A 14503-nucleotide genomic window follows, 5' to 3' on the forward strand; every position below is an offset into this window, starting at 1 on the left:
CATTTATTTAATAGATATTAATCTTGTAATAATAAAACAATTCATTCATTATAGTAAACAAGTGTGTTTGTGTTGGGTGTCGAACTGGAGCCGATAGGAAACTTCCTTCAGGTGTTGAACTACTTATATATGCCCCAAAGTATAGGGCTCTGATATACATGACTCCTCTTTCCTTTAAAGTATCTTTACTCTGTTTACTAATTGTAAAGTAATAATTTTAAAATCCAGTTTTAATTCATTGTAAGGCAACACAAATTTAGTAAATAAATATATGTAATTAAAATTCATTTATATTACAAAATGGTAAACTTAGGACTATGCCAAAAAGTATAAAAGCAAAAATATTTAACTTATATTGATATTAATATCTATAAAAGTAAATCATTTCCAATACTTATTTCGATTGTTATGAAACTTGACGATATCCTTGCTTGATACTTTATAGCAGATTTAACATTAACATTTTTCTATAAGACAATTTTTTTTTAAATTACCAAAAGTAAAGTTTAGATTGAACATTTTATCAGTTAAAGTTAGGAGTCATTTTTTTGGCAAAGGGTGTACAATATGTGTAACTTAAATCTTAATAGAAAATTAAGAAAGAGAGAAAGGATCAAAGGGTTGAATGATGATTAATAATATTAATATTATATTAGACAGTATTGTGGCTGTACCATTTTCATTTCATCAATGAAGATTATTATTAATTTTGTTTTACCAAAATAATAGCCTAATTAGTAATGTAATTGTAAAAATACATTCTGTCTGTGATAAATCTGAAAAGGTGATTTATAATTACCTCTTCACATTCATACTAAGATGTAGCTATTTTAATGGTTTCACATTCGCTTAACTTGCTTAGGTTAATAGAAATTATTAACCTTGGTTCTTACATTATTATTTTGCTATTTTCTTATACACTTATAATTTTTAAGGTAATAATCATTGAAATGTTTGAATAGATAGTTAAATTTTAAAAAGTAAATCCTGGAAAGTATTTTTGTTAGAAGATGTCCCAATCATTTTGTTAAGCAGTAATTGAATTGCTATTATTTTACATATAAAAACTACAAACCATTTTTAAAAAACTTAATAAAATCTAATTAAATAATAGTTTGTGTAATAATACGTAATAATTAATTTCATATGTTAAATCATAGGCAAAATGGAGTTACACCTATAAAAAATCATAAATTTTCCGACATATATATGCAATAAATAATTGTAGTGTTATTATTTAGTTTATGCATATATTTATCATATATTCGAAAAATATACAAAATACTTTGATGTATACATTTCATAATTTAAAATAAAATATTAAAAATACTTGTAATGATGAGTATCATAGAGTCAGCCCTTTAAAAACACAGTAAATATTATATAAGGCAAAATTAATTCATAATATTCAGTGAAGTAATGAAAATGGCACGCACACAATATTTTTTACTATAATATTAATACTATTAATCAAGTAATCATCATTCAACACTTAGATCCTCTTTTTCTTTCTTAATTTCCTACTAAAAATATACGTGATATATATTGTACATCCTTCGGCAAAAAAAAACCTCATAACTTTAACAGATAAGATGTTCCATCTTAACTTTACTTTTGGTATTTTTTTTATTATTGACTTGTAGGAAAAAATTTCAAGGTAATATCTGTATCACTTTCTGATTGAAATACTTACTCTACGCAAGTTTTTTAATCAAAAACATTTGTATTTCAGTTCAAAAACGTTGTCCTGGTGGCAGATATATTAACTTTTACATGAGTTCACTTCGACTTTATGATACTGTTGTAATATAAATGGAGTAATATTTTACGAAGGCAATTAGGTTAAGTGATTGCCCTAATCCCTCCAGATATTAGGAGAACTCATTGGAAGTGATATCCTTAACTTATAGATATATATGAACAGTAATAGTTTGTCGCTGTTGTAGTTTTATATTAACATCCCGTGGTATTTTATTTAACTCTTCCATTTGGGATAGCATTTCAAATCCCCAAAAATTGTTTTTGTGGTAAAAGGGATAAATTTCCTTACTTTCACAGTTCAAAATTAAAGTAAATATTTGTTAAAAGGGTTTAAAAAGTAAATCGTCAAAAAATAATTGAACTAATTATCTAAACTGATGAATTTGTGATTCAAAAATAAAGTGTCAACTTAAGATCGGGTTTGTACAAGACTATATAGTATGTTTCATTCAAATAATATTAAATATTATATCCCCATTGAACGTCGAATTATAATGTAACTAATTTATAACGATGATAATGTATTTATATGTTAGTTGCCAAATAGAAAGGGATAGAAAATTTCTTACATACTATATCGGTAATTTCTATCCACCAATTCATGAGTTTAGAAAGATCACAATAAGGTTATTTTAAGTAATTAAATTTAATTGATCCGGGAGTTAGTAAAGTCTCATGTATTTGCGCACGGAGTTGAATTGATTTTTAAGTTCTTTATGCTTTAATTATACAGTATGAAATATTCCCCCATTAATGTTGCATAAATAGATGTAATTAATTTATTGGGATAAAGAAAATTTTTATATTTGCAGCCAAAATAGAACCAACTGGAAACATCAGGCAGACTGTATCAATTTCCAATATCCCCATTTATGTACTTAAAAGGATCATTAAAAAAATGCTCATGAAATAATAATTGTTACTGATGAGTGAGCAGGAAGTCAGCAGAGCCACATGTACATATTTACTCACAGAGTCGGTTTGTAACACAGAAAATATGTATATTTATCTATAATTTGGATTCGCAAATTTTAAAATAGCTGCAGTGTTGGAGCCAAGATCTCTAAATAATTTAAACCCAACCTCAAAAATATATTCGAATGATACTTTAGAAATTACATTTAAATTATCAGTCCCTAATAAATCAATCGAAGAATAATATTTCATTTTTATTAATTATGAATTAAGCCAACTACATAATGATCTTGTGCAAACATGATTAAATGATAAATTTAATAATTTTTTGAACATTTATGCTAGAAAATCCTTTAACATAAATCTACTTAGATTTTGAGTTGTATAACGTTAGTCAATCTTTAATTTTTGACTTAAAAACAATTTTTTAGGATTTCAAATATTACCCCAAAATGAGAGAGCTTCTTTATATAACACGTGATGTTAATATAGATTTATATCTACGACAAATATTATAGCCTGATATTTGTACAAAGTGCATATGAGTTTACTAATTCGAATTTTCCCAAAAAAAACTCTGTTGTTTAAAACGAACCTTATTTGGAGGAGAGAAGATGCCACAAAAAATAAATTTTGGAAGCATATATATGAGTAACTAAAGTGTTATTTTCTTTTCTCTAAACAAAGTTCCTTTTAAACCACAAAACCTCTGGATTTTGATATGAGGAATTTGAAGGTTATAACATGGAAAGTCATTAAAAGTCCAGGGTGCAGTTTTACAATTAAGATTTTTTTAAACCGGTTTTCTCGGGAACCCTTAGTCGTACAACTTCAAAAACCAATTTATCAGATTCAGCAGACAATTTGGTATAACGTCTGTTTACATAGCGTTAAAAATGTCCTCCGAGTACAACCGTCGTGCAGGCCGTGCACCCAAAGAGATCATCGACTTTCTCAAGTTGTCCTCTACCACCGAGTACAAAGTTGCAAAGAAGTTCAAGGAGTCTCAAGGGCTGGGAACACCAACAAGGAAGAAGGCTGATCGATCTGCGTCCAAAATTGGCTTTTGGAAAATTTGGGATGTTCTGGTCTAAGGAAATGTGGCCTCCTAGCTTCCTGGACTGCAATCCTTTGGGCTAGTTTGTGTGGGTGTCTTGGAGAGGGAGTCCAACAAGTGTGCTCAAAACAATTTAGCTTCTCTGAGAGCCGCCATTATTGAGGCTGTGAACAATATGAATAAAGATCACCTGATAAAGGCGTGCTGTAGGGTTCGCGCAAGGTTGTTGGCCGTGGTAGAGGCTGATGGTGGTTGGATTGAATTAAGGGTGGGTGAGAAACCGGTGAGTTTCTCACCTTCAGATAAAATTTTAGAACTCTTTCAAGAAGAGCTTCTTTCAGCGGAAGCGCGACTGAACGCTTCAGACTTTAAAGAATATATGAACCCCAATTTTGGCCTTAGTTCATTAAATTATTAAAGATTAGATATCCTGGAGGTTATTCCGGATTTTTTGCAATATGCAGTGGAGGCCAACTTAACCAGTTGGACCATCCTCCATAAAACCTGGAGGACCGCCCTTAGACCTTTCATTCCCCTATATGAGGAGCTGAACAAGGCAAGTAAAATGTTTTCTGACCTCATAAAAACCTTTAAGGATTCCGTGGCCCTAGATTTAAGAGAAGCTAAGGAATTATTAGTAATCTCACACCCTGAACTCTCTGTCAGACTTAGAAGGGTTTTTCTTCCATCTCTGACCTTGACAAGGTTGTCAGAGAAAGTAAGAAAAGAGGTTTGGAGCTCATACAGGATAAAAGAAGGATTGAGTCCCTGATTACCAGCTGCAGGAGAGGGGCATTAACCGCCAACCAAGACAAGGATATAAAACCGGCGGTTCTCTCTACGAAAGACTCCTTCGACAAGACGAGGATAATGCTTTACACCGCCTCTACCGTCAAGAGCGTAAAGGAATTTTCTAAGAGGAAGCCAGTTCTTAAGAATAAAGATTCAATCCCTATCCTCCCCGTCAACCTGCTCCATCAACCTCGGCAGGTCCAAATAAACCTTTCCAGCAAAGGGATAAAAAGTCATCAAGTTATTTGAGCTTTAATTATAATCTTCTTACATTTACAATCTGGCTCTCTCCCTGAAAGATTTGTTGATTTGCTTCATCGTAAGAGTGATCGAAATTTTTCCATTTTTTGTGACAAACTAAACGCGGTTAATATTTTTGAAGCTGTTATTTTCTTCAAAGAAATGGGTTTTACCTTGTCTGATAAAATTCTCTTTCCAATAAAGGCGGGTAAAACTAACCTTTGTATGTTCAATTGGAAATTAATAAGCAATAGTAAATTTGTATAAAGAATAATAGAAGACACTAGCCCTTTGCAGTAAGATAGTGGGAGACTGAACTATTACTTAGCGTATGATGCACATGAAAAATTTGAAAGGTAAGGTCTTTTTGGATTTCGAGGTTAGCCTTAATATCAAGGCCCCTACCTTCAGTCACATCCAGCTTAACAAGGGCCAAATTGGGGGATTTCATGAGTATAAATCCCGAAGGTAATGTTTGAAGTAATAACTTATCATAAAGCTCGTTGACGGTTAGCACCTCTTCTTCCCCAAAAATTTTGAGCACCAAGGCTTCATGATTCTTATTTTCAAGCTAGAGTCGTAGACTACTTCTAGATGCTTGGTAGGTCTAGGAAGAGGTGGTGGAGAAGAGAGGTAGAACGGAAGGTTTAGCCACACTGAAGGTAGAACATCCTTTTTAGTCTGCTGAAATTTAAGTAATTCAATTAAAAAGTACATATATCAATGCTTGAATTAGTTCTATATTTTTATTTTAAAGTAACTTAGCCTTTTACCCAAAGCTAGAACCTGTTTTTGAGCTTGTGTCCATGAGACCCCTACCTTAGTTCCAGTTGCCAATTAAGTTGACAATCACTGCTCTGTTTTTGGTCTAGGAAATGGGAAAAATAATCCGATTTCGTTAAATGGAGGCTGCACAGTCTTGAATTCTTCCTGGTTTTCTATATTTTTTTACTCACTTTGAGATCCACTTTCTGTCTTGGAACAGTCCTCCCATATTTTGATTCAAGTTCCAGATTAGAAGGCACATTGAATCAGGAAAATTATGGTATAGGATCTTACGATTCTTGGGGGCACCGTCATAACCTTGACAGCATCTGGGGGCACAGCAGTTCCATCCCATCACCTTAAACTTAACATTCACGATCAGAATCCGGAAGATTTATGTATAGTATCTTTCACTACTGAAAACAATGACTAATTAATTATAAAAACAAGCCGTATCTTGGAGCTATCGCACTTTTTTATTCATCTGGATGTAGTCCAGATAGCTCTAGATGCCCATGCCTATGCACATATATTTACAAAATCTCCATAGATATGGTCAAGGTGACTATATATATAGTCACCTTGGATATGGTTAATTCTAAAGGACTCTAGGGAAAGAGTGGTTAATGAAAAAATAAACAATTCAATCAAAAGACATGGAAGACTTTGTACCTAAAACCAGCCTATAAATATCGTGTTATTGTTGTGAAGTAGTCGTTCTTATTCTTATCTTTTCATAGGGGAGAGACAGCCTGTTCAACTGGCTGAGTGTCTGGAGGAACATGTAGTAGCTTCTAATTTAAAGCTAATCAGAATTGAAAACTACTAAATCCTACCTTCCTTGTCTTGAGTGTCTAATCCTTGCCTAGAATCCTTTAGTTAAGTCTAAAGTGACTTAAGGGAAAAAGGAGTCATTTATATCAATCAAAAATGTTTTTCTTATCTCTATTTCTGATTCTTCTAAAATTTTGTATATGCACTATGAACTGATCTTGCACAGTTTATTGTTTTTACGTCTTTTGACTAAGATTTGTTTAATATAGTATAATAGAAGTCAACTATTTTGAACGAGGTTATGTAGTTTTCTTTAGATTTAACTAAAAACATAGACTATTAATCAAAACCTAAGTTCATAATATCTTAATCATAATTATTCTCTAAAAAATATATAAGTTATTTATAAACAAAAATATATAACTCTAATAATCTACGAAGGGTATATATATTCAATATTTTTTATCGAGGTTACGTGAACCCTTATAATTCATATACATAGTTTTTGCTTACTTTTTATTTCAACCATCTCGTCTCTTCTTTCCTTTTTAGTCTCTTTAGATGTGGTAACCCGCCTTAACATTTGTTTTATGTATACACCTATATTCATATTAATATTTTAGTCTTTTTAAAGTGATATGGAGTTAACTATTTTACTTTTTCAGTATAAATTCATTAACTCAATATTTGAAGGACACGTTGTGGAGCTTACAGACTACATTATTATCATATGGCCTATGGGCTATGATTTAATCTGTAAGCTCTGCACCGTGTCCTCCAAAGGAGCAGGCGATCTTTTGGATAATGTGAAAATTCATTTTGAAGGGAACGAAAAAGCTTTGACAAACTCAATCTCTTCAATTCTCAATTTTAGAGACACTATATCAAGTTTTCTTAACTATCCAATATTCATATGTTTTTCAAGTACAATCAAGTTATACGAAGTTTAAACAGATATAGCTTGGATCAACTTTGATCTCGCCGTCTATTATATGTATGCAGTATTTGATCTAGAACTTATTGTGTACTTTAGAAAAAAATTAAGGACAGTTGATCTAGAAAAAAGAAATGGACTCTCATAATATATGAGACCAAAAAAAATCTGGCCATAAATTGAGACTAAAAAAAATTGGTGCATAAAATGAGACCGACTCAAAATCGGTCCACAAAGTGAAACCGAAAAAAATTGGTCCATGGTCTGAGACCACGGTCTAGATCGAAAAATTGGTCTAGAAAGAATCCCTCAAGACCAAACCGAAAAAAAAATCGGTGCTGGACCGAGTGTCACACTAATATTTAGTTATTCTAGACCATGGAAAATGTGACGAATAAAAGTTTGCATATGTTTAATTAAAAAAGTCAAATTTGAAGAGTCTAATGCTCTCTCCATGCATTCAACTTTTTAATAAGGTGAATTCAGCAGAGAGAAGAAAAAATTTCATGTGTCACGAAAAAATATGACAGAACATGATCTGATAAGCTATAAAGTAACGACATCCATACGTAGTTGGTATTTTATAAAAAAACCGACATCTTGTGTGGAGTAGAGCAGAGCCCTATAATATAATCTTATAGGGATCTGGAGGAGAGGATACTAATCAACAGAGGTGTATAAAATATGTTTTACAAAGCAGGAGTGGCTTTATTAGTCGACAATTTGAATATAATTTATTATTGTCTAAAGCTGTTGTCACTATTATTTAATTCTTGAAGACAGAGCATCGACGGATAAAGTAATAACTTGTGTATGTGCTCATGAAAAACGTGCAATAAGAATGAGGTTTTGAACGGGAGTTATGAGTGTAAGTTCTAGTTAGAAATGTAGAAGAATTGTGGATTAAGATCAGAGTAATTCCAGCTATGTATGTCCTTATATGGAGTGGTGTTTCTCACGAATGATTGGAGTTGATATAATAAAGCGTCATGACAGACATAAGCTGCTCTCCTCCCAAACATTCGTCAAATTGTGAGGGTGACCACATTAATTTTTTGTTTCTTTTATTTTACATACCGGCAAATAATATTATTTCCATCAATGATCATTTCACTATATGTGGAGTTGATTAGCTTGCAATGAAAAAAACAACTAAAGGACTCAAGGTCCTTTTGTACTTCCTAACCGGCTATATTTTGTCAAATATTTAGAACTATATTACAAATTATTATAGGGTTGGATTCGAGTTCGAGTTGTATGGAATTTCCACATAATTAGAGTTGAAATTTTTGTAAAAAAAAAAAGAGTACGAAGAGAAGGTGGAGCAAGACATATGGCACACCTTAATTAAGACCCTTGTTAATATCAGCTGCTTGTTATATAATTTTGTGGGGAGAAAATGAATAAATGCTATAGAGAAGAGAATCTACAACATTTTAAACAGCATTAGTGAAATGAAATATCCTAATTATTTTTAAGTTCATACACATTTATTTTATTATGTCTCTTCAAAACAATTGACACCAAAAATAGGCGAGGATTCTTACTTCAGAGGGAGAAGTTAACTCCACGACGGCCTATTCAATAATGAACAAAAAAGAAGAAAAAACTAATGTGACAACCGTTTTTCCTTTATTAATTCTAAAAAAGTAGATTTTCTAAGGGACACAAGGGAAAAAGTAAACACTCAGTAGAAGAAGTGCATTTCTTCCCGTCTCTTTACTGATTGCTTAAAATTGTCAGCTGCTATTAGGTCTATTTTGTTGGCATTGAAAGAAATTTATGTACTACTTACTGGGCTTAATTGAATAATTTATCATAACTAGACAATACTTATTAATTGTAATATATTTTTCATAATGGTAACATGTAGTGCAGTGTATTGTTATAATAGATCATCTTCGATTAAAAAGTCTCCAGGCTTATTGGCCATAAAAATGTTTTTTTTTTTTCAAAAGACATGAATCGAATTGATGAAGGATTTTCATTCATTTTAATTTTAAGATTTACTCAAGATGCTGTATAAAATTTATTCAGCTTTATTCGGTACAATAGCCCAACTCCAACATCATTAGAGACTCAAAATAATCTTATAACAATTGCTTTAAGTCATTTCATGAAGGAAAAGGGATCTTCCAATTATCAATATGAGGATGACTAATATCCAATCGATTTCTTAGATGATTTAAAAGAAGGAAGAAATAAATAAAACGACGCAGATAATGCATCTTTTCTTCAAGAACTAATTCCTCAGCTACAAGAAGACTGTCTTATTTTTGACACTAGTGGTATTGGTCAAAATTCAAAATTATTTGATCTTAAAGATTATAAAGAACAGTTTTTGAAAATATATTCATTCCAGTCGGGAAGTGATTTTGCAACATTATTAAAACTCAAAAATTAAATGATTTAATTCCTACTAGATCTAATTAAAAAGAAGCAACAAATATACCCAATTGTCATAATACTAAGACAAAAATTATTTGAAAATATTGCCAAGTTCATATTAAGATGCACGCAATCCTTTCTGGAAAGAAACGACAAGAGAAAGGAGGAATGATGAACAATGTTTGGTCTACTAAAAGTGGAAGTATGACCGAAATTGTGATACCCATGTCTTGATTATTGGCCACATTTAATAATTTAAATGTTTTATTTCCTAATAATATTATTTAAGAGTATACTGTCAAAGTGATTAATATTTCAAAGTAAATTCGGTTCTTTTTTAACCTTCTATTTCATTTTTTTTTTAAATAATGTTTAATAGAATTCTTTAATAAAAATAATAAAACAAAATATTAACAACTATTTTATAGAAATAACTATTTTAAATTATAAGAGAATAAGAAATACATATCAGTCGGTGCAATAGCTGTAGATGAACGTATTATTTATTTCCCTTATATTTTTGTTGGTGTTGTAGATGTTTTGTCTATCCGCTCTTTCACTTGAGTCCTTCAGTTGTTTTTAAAGGACTCCAGGGGAAGAGCAGATCGACAAAACTCAACAACAATGACATAAATATAAGAAGAAGAAATAAGCTTCTCATCTACGAATTCAGGGATCACTATAAATGATTATATCCATTGAGAGTGAACAATTTTCATGAATATACAATATGAACGAACAAAATGTTGTATTTAGACTTAGAAAATTATTTTGATAGTTATTTGAAGATTGATTTTATTTAAATTATCATTGTCACTCTCAATCTTATGTTAAAAAATGTTGTTATCCATTTATAATAAAATATAAGAAGAACTGTTATAATCCACATCTTCACTTTTCTTATGTACCTCCTTCTGAAGAAACGGGAAGACGTAGGGAAGGAGAAGAATATGTTAATTCCTCTTGGCAAATCAACGTTTGAATACATGTTTCCCAAGTAAAAAGCTTAAGATAAACGAGAGCTTTGGTTTTTTATATCTAATTATATTCAAATACTAAAATATAATTGCGTTGTGTACCATCTATTGGAGACTTTCTCAGAAACGTTATTCCCAAAATGAGCCTAAAGCAAATAAGTTAAGTACAAAAAAATAGAATATTTAGCCCAGTGACATCCTTTGGAAACTACCCATTAATTTAATTTTTACGTCCTTCAAATAGTAAAAATTGTTGATTATAATAGTCGAGAAACTCTTAAGCCTTTGGTTGGATTCAAATTAGCACGTTTGATAACATTGATCCACCACAACTTCCTTCTATTTATATCTCTGGGGAAGGTAAACATTTGTATAAGCGAGATGCATAGATACTTTTCATCTGTAGCTGATCAATTTTTTTAATACACTGAACTGCACATTTAAAAATTATATTGTAATTATTGGCTAATTATAACAAATAATTATATTAAGCCAACAAAATAGTAAATAAAAAAATACATCAAAGACCTTTCAAATATATATTTTGCTACTTACTAAATTAAGCCAATCACTGATTGAATTTGAATTTGACGATGAATACATCAAGTCAGACTTTAACTTTGATCTCACAACGATGCTTATTGCATGTACCTTATCCATTGATAATTATCTACGTTCAAAAAATTTATGGAGAAATACAAGGGTAAACATATCCCTTCCCGAGGAACCATCATTAAATTAATGGAGGATGTTGGTACTGATGTCATATATAGAAATACATATAAAAATGTTTTGAGTCATCCACACCAAATGATGATCAAGTTATCAGTAAAAAGTATTTACGAATATCGAAATGGAACTCTGAATTTTGTACTATCTCACAGTAAGTATTCAATTTTTTTTTTAAATCTAACCATAAAATATGATTCTATTTTAGCTAAATATATCAAGAATTATGATACACAACTCAGTAAAGGGCAAAAACAACTGCTTAAATGGTCGCAACAACGGGGGAAGTAGCTTTGGATGGTTTGCAACTAGTTTGTCTGAGACTACTTACTTCGCTTTAAGACTTGGGTATGATAATTAGGTTTTCCAATATTACATAGTCAATAAATATTACTTTTTTATCACTTAAGGCTTAGCTATGGTTGATGGGCTCCAACAAATGGTGTTCAGAAAACTCATAAAAGGCAAAAACAACTGTTTAAATGGTCACAACAACGAGGGTAGTTACATTGGGTGTTGCATTATAATTAACAATTGTGTATATCCATCATGATAATAGTATGTTGTTATATAAGCATACCTAAATAACGGGGAAAATCTTTTTGATGCTCTTAATAGGGAGTAATATCGCCGGACATTACTACATAATTAGCTTTTGCTCTAAATCTTTACGATGAATTTATTTATAACATTTTTTTATTAGTATATTTATTGTCTAATTTTATGATTTTGACATTTACTTTATTATTAATAATTAGTTAGATCTCATCGGTAGAGATATATCTATCTGTGCACAATTGTATATAGCAACTTCCACATGAAGAAGAGGGGTGATTATCTTTTGATTAAACTCCACGTCTCGCTTGTGTATTGCAACCTAAAGTTATGACATATTTAACTGAATTCCGATGTTAAAACAAGAAAAAATTATCTGGATCAATCTATTATTTCAATATTCTATATTTATAATTTATTATTATTAATAGTTATATGATTTTAATTGTTTAATTTTGTATATTTAACTTAAATGTTTAATTTTTTAGTATGTAGATTATATTTAATTAAAGCCTTCTTTTTTAAACTTTGAGCTTCAAATATATTTCAAATACTCTACTTTGTCGTTTCATTTGCTATTATTCTGAGAATAAGGTGCATAATGAATTACAATTTCATGGAGTGTGACGTTTTCAAATCTACTGTAACGGATAAAAAACGTCGAAGTCAATTATACGTAGTATATCTTCATTAAACATTTTGCTAATAAATACATTCGTTATACCCTCAAAAATCATAATAAAGCAGGCAGATGATAATCACATCAGTATTTTAAACAATGATACCATATGTATTTTTTCCCCCTCCTCCTTGCACGCGTTTTTCTCTACAATAATATCAACTATACCAATCAGTAACGAGAAGGAAAAAACATGTTCTTCTTCTACTGAGTGTCCGCTCTTTCCCCCAAGTCCTTCTGGACATACTATTATCATTATCAATATTTATATTTTGTGAAATCTGTTACAAAAACCATAAACATCCGAATTCTGAAAATTTTAAACACACTTCATAACATAAATTACACTTGTTACACGTCTCCTTGTTCATAAATAATTATTGATTAGTCTACTGTGTGTTCAATTGCAGATAGTAGGAATATAAAATAAAAAAAACCTTTTTTTTGCTATAACCTGTATTTTTTAACCTCTTTTAGGTAGATAATCATATAAGAGACAGGGTCAGCCTTACCTATTACAGGTCCTATGCAGATGAATTGCACGAGGTATAAATCACGGTAAACATGCATCCTTGTTTTACAGGGACAGTCCCCGTTTTAGGTGACCTGTCTCCGGTAAAAGATACATACTAAACCTCACCTATAGTCACATTTCATTATTTTGTTTTATAATAGTAAGAGCGGTTCATCTAAACGTTCGCAAGCCGATAAAAAAAAAAGTAAAGTGCTGCTGTGACTTTATCTGTCCGCAGATTTTATTAAAATTTTCAACAAAAATCAATATTATAATATAAATTTGGCATTCAGTCAATAAAATCGCCGTTAGCTTTGACTACACTTTCACAACGCCTTATTAAATGGATCACTGGTTTATGTCCGGAATGCCCTCCTTATACCAGATCTCATGGATCTTATGGTAATGTGGGGACCTTAATTATGAATCTGTTGAAATTGCCTAAGACAAAATAGTCTAAAGGGTTCCATTTCAGCGAGTTAGGAGGCCAAAAACTCGATTTTGGCCACTTCTGGGATATCATTGTCAGTGAGTCCTCGCTATTCTGATTGACACGTTTTCTGAATTTGTCGACGAATCAAGTATTGCATCCCACTGTTTTAGCCAAAAACACTTTGTAACATTTTACCTTTTACATTGCTCAATATACACAAAAGTGTATAACGTTTTTGTTCCTGATTGAAAGAAGACTGGGATATGTTGTCGTAAAGAAGCATAATGCCTCATTATGCTTCTTTACGACAACATATTAATGAGCAAGTGTCATGGTAGTAGGAAATTTGTAACAGACATACTCTCCATTCGAGTCTGTTTGTATTAAAACCAGTTTGTAGGGAGATGGGATGAGGCCAGAGAAAATTTAGAAAGTTTAAAAGAACCACCACCCTTTAATGTAATTCCATTTTCATTTATTTTATATCATTTGAAAAAGTGTAGAGGAGAAGATGGTTCTTCCAATGAAGCACAAATGCCATTTTACCGAAAAAAATCTAATAAGAATTTCCATTGATACGTCCTGTTGCCATATAAAGATGATAAACTTGTCTAATGCAGCCTTTGTTAGTCTTCTTTTTTCAATTGCTATCAGGGGCGTTGAAAGGGTGGAAGTCTATAGGAGCTGTAACTGCCCCCAAATCAAAGGAATTTTTGAAAATTATGGATGTGGCAGAAAAAATTATCAGGAGAAAACGTAAAAAAAGGTCATTCAATAAAATTTTGCCTTGGAATTTTTTTTATAATAAACAATCCACCTCGCCCCTAATTATATATATATATAATCCTGCGGACGCGCCTAGATTCTACATTGTATGAGAAGACAGAGCCTTCCCAAAACGAATTCGAGTTATCTGTGCAGGAAGGTATCTTAAAATACTTTGACTATGAACCACAATCATAGTTACCAATCTATGAGGTGCACATAACA

The 14503-nt window shown here is 31.2% G+C and overlaps 1 long non-coding RNA gene across 1 annotated transcript; it reads left to right on the plus strand.

The window, feature by feature from the left end:
- The first annotated feature begins 10470 nt into the window (after positions 1-10470).
- LOC139905474 (uncharacterized) lies at positions 10471-12445 on the plus strand. Its single transcript, XR_011780252.1, has 3 exons — positions 10471-11486; positions 11541-11680; positions 11743-12445. It is a non-coding gene; the product is annotated as an uncharacterized lncRNA (long non-coding RNA).
- The last annotated feature ends 2058 nt before the right edge of the window (positions 12446-14503 follow it).

The sequence above is a fragment of the Lepeophtheirus salmonis genome, chromosome 5 (assembly GCF_016086655.4).
Source record: "Lepeophtheirus salmonis chromosome 5, UVic_Lsal_1.4, whole genome shotgun sequence".
Lineage (NCBI taxonomy): Eukaryota > Metazoa > Arthropoda > Copepoda > Siphonostomatoida > Caligidae > Lepeophtheirus > Lepeophtheirus salmonis.